Here is a 6,936-nt window from a genome sequence, read left to right on the forward strand (position 1 = left end):
AAGAAAGAAAGAAGAAAGAGGAAGAAGAAGAAAAAAAGAATTTTTACTTAAAGAATCTTATTTTTTAATTCCTCCTCCTCTATGTCCCCTTAATCTTATTTTTTAATTCCTTTATACTTAAAGAATTTTTACTACATGCAGGAGTGACATATGGCGGACGATAGAACCGAGCCGCTTAGGGATCCGGAGGCTGAACGTTATTTAATGGGCATCATCAACAACGAGATTCCTTATGTGTCGGGCTCAGAATATGAGCAACAAGAGGATGTAGTCTCTTCTTATCTGAACCTTGACGATGGAACAGAGATTGTCGATGATCAAGAAGGTGAAGGAACGGACATTGTCGACGGAGGTCAACCGTCAACAACCGACGATCTCGAATTGCAAGTAGCAACCACCTCCGGCGAGGTATATATATACATTGAGCCTCTCGTGATACAAACTTATTGAAATGTGAATACATATGTATTAACGCGCGCGACTCTCTTTCTTTTTTTAGCCCTCCGGATCGAGTACGACAAAGCGTGGCAAATCCAAGGCGATGAAAACAGGAGAAACATATGCCATTGAGTTTGTCAGTGAAACCGGCAAGCCCCTACAGCACACCTCAAAGTTTATCAACCAATGCGGAGTCGTTGTTAGAGACAACGTCCCGATCACTGTCCAGGAATGGAAGGAGCCAAAGAAGGCACGTCTTGGTTTCAGTTTTGTCGACAAGAGAACGAAAAAGGATTGCTGGAGAAAGCTTATGGAACATTTCATTCTACCTCCGGAATACAACAAAGTCGATGAATTCGGTAACGAGGTTCCGGGTGGACGTCAGAGGAGGAGGCTAGTTAAAGAGTTCGCTCTTCAGAAGATGGGCGAAGCATTCCGGAACTTCAAGAAAAATTTAACCCGTGACTATGTCAACAAGGGCAAGACTCCGGATTTCAATGGACAACATGAGAAACTGAAAGATGATTGGCCAGAATTTGTGAGGCAAAAGCAATCGGAGCATTTCAAGGAAATATCGAAAAAATAAGGATAATGCGAGTAAGAAAAAGTTCCATCATATTATGGGGCCAGGAGGATACCGCCTTTCGGAGCCTAGGTGGCAGAAGATGGAGGAGGACCTGAGGGTGCGAGGAATCCCTCTAGGTACAGAGGGATGGGACCCAAGGGCCAAAAGCTGGTGGTACGGGCATGGGGGATCGCTAGACCCGGAGACAGGGGTGTGTGTTCACCGGCAGAGACAGTTTGCTCCCACCCAAGCCCTTATTGACGCAATGACCCAAGCTCAAGAGGGCTTGATCAAGTTCAACAGAGAGAAAGACGCACTGACAACAGCCCTCGGGAATGATGAACATGGAGGACGTGTACGAGGCAAAGGCAAAGTTCCGTGGAAAGTAGGGTTTTCCCAGGACAATGACCCGTACTGTTACAGAAGCCGTAAGAGAAAGACGGACCGGGATGCAGATCTTATGACGAAGTTTGCATCGGAACTCCATGAGTTGAAGCAGACCGTGCATGAACTAGTGAAAGAAAAATCGGCTGCAGGGCCGCATGAAGATCATGAAGCGGATCGCGGAAGCCAGCAGCGGAGAAGCAGCGTGGCTTCCACGGATGCCCCGCCTGGTGCTAGTGCACCGATGATCGAGATTCGTGCACCGGAGCCTCACTACCCCGTGGATGATGTAAAGGAGATGAAAGAATGTGATCTGCATTATCCCGTGGGGAACGTTTCCACGAAGGTAGCTAGCGGCAGTGCTTTACCCTGTACACCTGGAGCACTCCACCACAACAACCCCATTGCATATGGCTATGCTCGTGTCACGGTGGAAGACATAGTCCAAGGGTTTGAGGACCTGGAGATTGACAAACCTACACCTGAAGGGGAGAGAAGACTTGGAGATGTCAAGCGCCAGTTCATTCTATGGAAAAAGAAGTACATAGTGTTACCAGGCGAGGCGCCAAGGCTAGCAAGTCCACCCCCCTCCGATGGTGGTGGTGGTGGTGGTGGCGGTGGTGGCGGTGGTGGTGGTCGTGGTGGTTCACCTACACCTCCTTCACGCCATTCGACGCCGTCCCCCGATCCACAACCTCCGGCGGGTACGACGCCCCCCAATCCACCTCCGGCGAAGAAGCAGAAGCAGGCGGACAGCAAGGAAACCCGCTCCTGGACTATTAACCCGGACCCTTATGTACCTAAGACCACAAGGGTACCGGAGCCATCACTGAAGCCTCTCCTCCCAAGGCCTGGGGAACTTAGTGAAGCTGAAACCAAATTGGCCGCGTCTGCTGATTATGAGAAATGGAAGGCGGATATGAAGACGAAAAAAGAGCCTGAGCCCAAGCAAGTATTCACTGAGAAGCAAAAGAAGTGGGCTAAGGATTTTTTTGACGACACCGTCCCAAGCCGAGCTGAATATGCCTGACGACTATGGACATGAACTTCGTAGGCAAGCAAAAATATTGAAGGAGGAGAAAGAAGAAAGTAAAAAAAGCGGGAAACAAGTTGACCAGCTCGGGATGCAGAAGAAACAATCGATCCCCCCGCTCATAGTGAAAGCCGGTCCGGAAGAGGACCCCGAGATCATAGCAGCTGCGGCAGCACTTGGATTGACTGTAGCGGGTGCCATGAAATAAGCGTCTGAGATGGGTTTAACTCTTTGTGCCTTCTTAGGCCTTGAGGATGCGCCAGTATGTGAGATAGCATTACAATATGTGCGGAATGGGCCTCTCGTCGAGCCTGCGCGGGAAAAGAGTCTACCACCACAAATGCGAAATCTGCTACGTTGGTACAAGCAATTCATAACATGGGCCGACAAAGAATATGTTTATGTGGATGTTACAGATGAGCATCACACCAAACGGTACTCTGTACAAGTTCATATGAGTGAATTGTTCCAGCTGTTCAATCTGCGCGACCTCGACAAATCTATGCTGAGTTGCTACGTTCTGTAAGTGATTTATTTCTACCTCATCTCGTTCTTCATTGCCTGCACTATATATATATATTGTCCTAACTATATTGTTGCGTACGCTATTATGCAGATTGAAGATTTGGGAATGCAAAATAAGAAACATCCATGATGTTGGGTTCATTGACCCACATATCGTTAATGGACATGTGTTACAACATCACCCCGAAGACGTGGAGAAAGACCTGTACAAGTTTCTTAGAAAGCATCAACTCAAAAGTCATATTCTATTTCCTTACCATTTTGGGTGAGTGTTTCTCTCTTGTGCCCATTCTCTTTTGTTTACTCCATGCATGGTATGTCTAATCGATGAGTTATGCATGACTGTGCATGTAACGTGTCCGCAGGTTCCACTGGATTCTGCTAAATATTGAACTTCACACCTCCAGAGTTCTAATCATGGACTCTATGGATTCGGATCCAAAGCGTTGGGCCGACATGAGAAAAATGCTGCAAAAGTAATTATTTTCAATCATTTGAGCTCTATATCGATCGGTCTTTTTCGTTCATTTCCTAATATCAAGTAACTAATAACTCCCTTATTCATTTAATTTTCTTTGCCCTGTAGGGTTTGGAGACGGTTCTCAGAAGAAATTGTCGGTGAATTCAAACATGAGCTAGATTTCAGAAGGTTAGTTAATGTGGATAAGAAGCCACCGCGGACCAATCTATGTGGATACTATGTTTGTGAGAACATCCGGAGACACACCTCTGAGCGGAAGGCATCGGAAAGCGTGCGGAACGCGACGGATAACTTGCGGAGGAGGCTTAGTCCAGAAGCTCGCTTCCGACCAATTCAAGAAGAATTAGCAGGATTTTTCATGAGGGAAGTCATCAATCCTAAAGGAGAACACTATACCGAGGACGAAGAAATTTATATGCATACCCGAGATTGAAACTTGTACGAAGTTGTATATGGTCATCTATCCTAATTGTGTATGGAAACTTGTTCGAAGTTGTATATGGTCACCCGAGATTGAATATATATTATATATTCCTCTTGAATTCTTCTTGTTTGAAATTTCATATGCATGTATATAGTAGCGTAAAATATGTGTACTGAAACTTTATCAAAATTAAAATAAAACACAAAATATAATATAAAAGAAATAAAACACTCCAAACTAAAAAGAAACCAGGTTTAGGGGGGCTAAAACCCTAAACCTGCGGAGGAGCCCTTTAGTCCCGGTTGGCCACGAGAACCGGGACTAAAGGTCCTCCGCCCCGACGGACCACGGGCGCCCACGTGGACGGGCCTTTAGTCCCGGTCAGCCACAAGAACCGGGACTAAAGCCTTTAGTCGCGGTCCGTAAGAGGCGCGACTAAAGGGGGGGTCTTTAGTCGCGCATATTTAGTCCCGGTTGCACAGCCGGGACTAAAGGCTGTTGCGAACCGGGACTAAAGGGCTTTTTTCTACCAGTGAGATAATATGAATCCTCCATAAATAATACTGGAAAATATTTAATAGTGTTTGAATATTTGGTTATTTTAATACCTTTTTGGGTATTTATAAGACCCTGAAACTACTTTAGAAATTTAAAGTAACCTTAAATGATTTGCTTACATAAAAACCTATTTGTAAAATTTACATGGAGAGGGAAATATCTTTCCTAGACTCTCCATATTTTATTGATCCTATTCTCATTTTCTTGAAATTTTTTGCAACTACAAGAGGCCATAATCGTTTCCATATAATTATTTAAATATGAAAATTGCCAAAAAAAACCACATAAATTCTAATTGGGCCATCTGTCCACTTTTGGCCCATCCTACTCTCTCTCTCTCTCTCTCTTCCCACGCCCTACACCGTGGTCCAAGCCCACATTTGGTTTTCCTTTCTTTTCTCTTCTATTTTCCTTTCGATAGAGCAACTAGTTGACGAGCGCTCTTTTAGGAGCCTCACAACGATCAACGCCACTTGGCGCGCTCTCAGCCGCCCCACCACGTGTCACGCTCTGGGCGCTCCCTCCACCACCTTTTTTTTTCGGGTTTTTTCTGACGTTTCAGTTTTCCACCGGTCTTCCTTAACTTTTGGATAAAAAAATTAGAAAAAAATTTGCGTGAAAAAATGCATTTTTTTTCTTCCGTGAGAGGCACGGTTTTGCTTTCTCGAGAGGTGCGACCATGCCACTCTGAAACGAAAAAACACGTTTTCTGTTTTTTTTTCTTTCGCGAGAGACACGGTTTTGCTTCCGCGAGAGGCACCGTTTTGCTTTTCCGAGAGGAACGACCGTGCCTCTCGGAAACGAAAAAAATGCATTTTCTATTTTTTTTCTTCCGCGAGAGGCACGGTTTTGCTTTCGCGAGAGGCACGACCGTGCCTCTTGGAAACGGAAAAAACACGTTTTCTGATTTTTTTTTTTCACGAGAGGTACGGTTTTGCTTCCGTGAGACGCATGGTTGTGCTTTCGCGAGAGGCACGGCCGTGCCTCCTTGGAAATGGAAAAAAAGTGTTTTTTCTGCTTTTTTCCTTCCATAATAGGCACGGTTATGATTTCGCGAGAGGCACGGCAGTGCCTCTTTCGTATAGGGAAAAACCCGTGCCCCCGGTTCGATTTTTTCATCCGGTTTTTGTTGTGAGAAAAGTTCGTCAAAACCTATCAACATGAGATCTAGTTTTGAAGATCTCGATGCAAGGAATCCATAGGTGAAAATGGTTCGAGATTTGGATGCATGGTTTAAGAGATAAAACGTTTTGAATAAACGAATCTACGAAAAAAAGGGAAAACTCGCAGGTTGCGACAAGTGGTGCACATGTAGCGCGCCACTTGTCATAACCTGAAAAGGTGGGAGTGATTTTTGAGGAGTACTCCTCAATTAGTGATTTCGTTCTTTCGGCCTAGTTTTCCACATTAAAGCCCATGGACAGAACAGGTCATCTCCTCTGTATGCTATGTATCGCCTAATGCGAGCTGTAGCGTTCGCTCGAGTCAGGGATCCTCGTAAATGGGCCGGACAAGCTAGGAAGTTGTTCCTCTCTTTTTCCTTTTTCCAAATTTTCTCTTTTGTGTTTTGCTTTAATTTTTTAAGTTTTGCTTATATTTGGAAAAATTCAAAATATAATACAAAAATCACTTTACATACAAAAATAAAAATGTTAATCATGCTATTTCCAAATGTTAATCGTGTATAAAAAATGTTTTCCATGTATACAAAAAAATGTACAATGCGTCTGGAAAAGTACACATAAAAATATATGTTCTTAAAAAAGTTAATAATGTATTTCCAAAAAAGCTATGTGTTTTAAAAATGTTAAGCATGTATAAAAAATGTTTATGATGTACACCAGAAAAGTATATGGAAGAAATTAGACATCAAATATACATATGATTAAAATTGTTAGTCATGTATCTCAAGGATGTTAATCATGTATTCTAAAAATGTTAAACGTGTAAATGTAGAATGTGTATGGAAAAGTATACATAAAAAATTATGTGTTTTAAATCATGTACTAGAAAAATGTCAAATGTGCATATATAAAATATTCCCGGTTTATACGGAAAATGTAGAATTTGCAGGGAATAGTAGACATAACAAATATATTATTTAAAAATCTTAATCTTTTATAAGAATTTTGTAAAGTGTATATGGAAAATATTAAACGTGTATATAGAAAATGTTCGAGATGTATAAAAAAATGTACAATGTGTAAAACTTGACATCTTAAATATATATATTTTAAAATTTAATCATGTATTAGAAAAATGTTAAAAGTGTATATTGAAAATGTTAAAGGCATATATAAAAAATGTTGTTGATGAATATAAAAATATACAATGTATATAAAAAATGTAGACATAAAAAGTATGTATTTAAAAATATTAATCGATGTATTTGGAAAATGTGATGTTCTACATAAACAGAAAATAAAAGAAAAGAAAACTGACAAAGAAACAAAGAAAACGAAGAAAAACATAAAATAAATTGATGAACACGAAACAATCAGCAAAGGTTCTAAAAACCGATGAAAACC

The sequence above is a fragment of the Triticum aestivum genome, chromosome 5D (assembly GCF_018294505.1).
Source record: "Triticum aestivum cultivar Chinese Spring chromosome 5D, IWGSC CS RefSeq v2.1, whole genome shotgun sequence".
Taxonomy (NCBI): Eukaryota; Viridiplantae; Streptophyta; class Magnoliopsida; order Poales; family Poaceae; genus Triticum; species Triticum aestivum.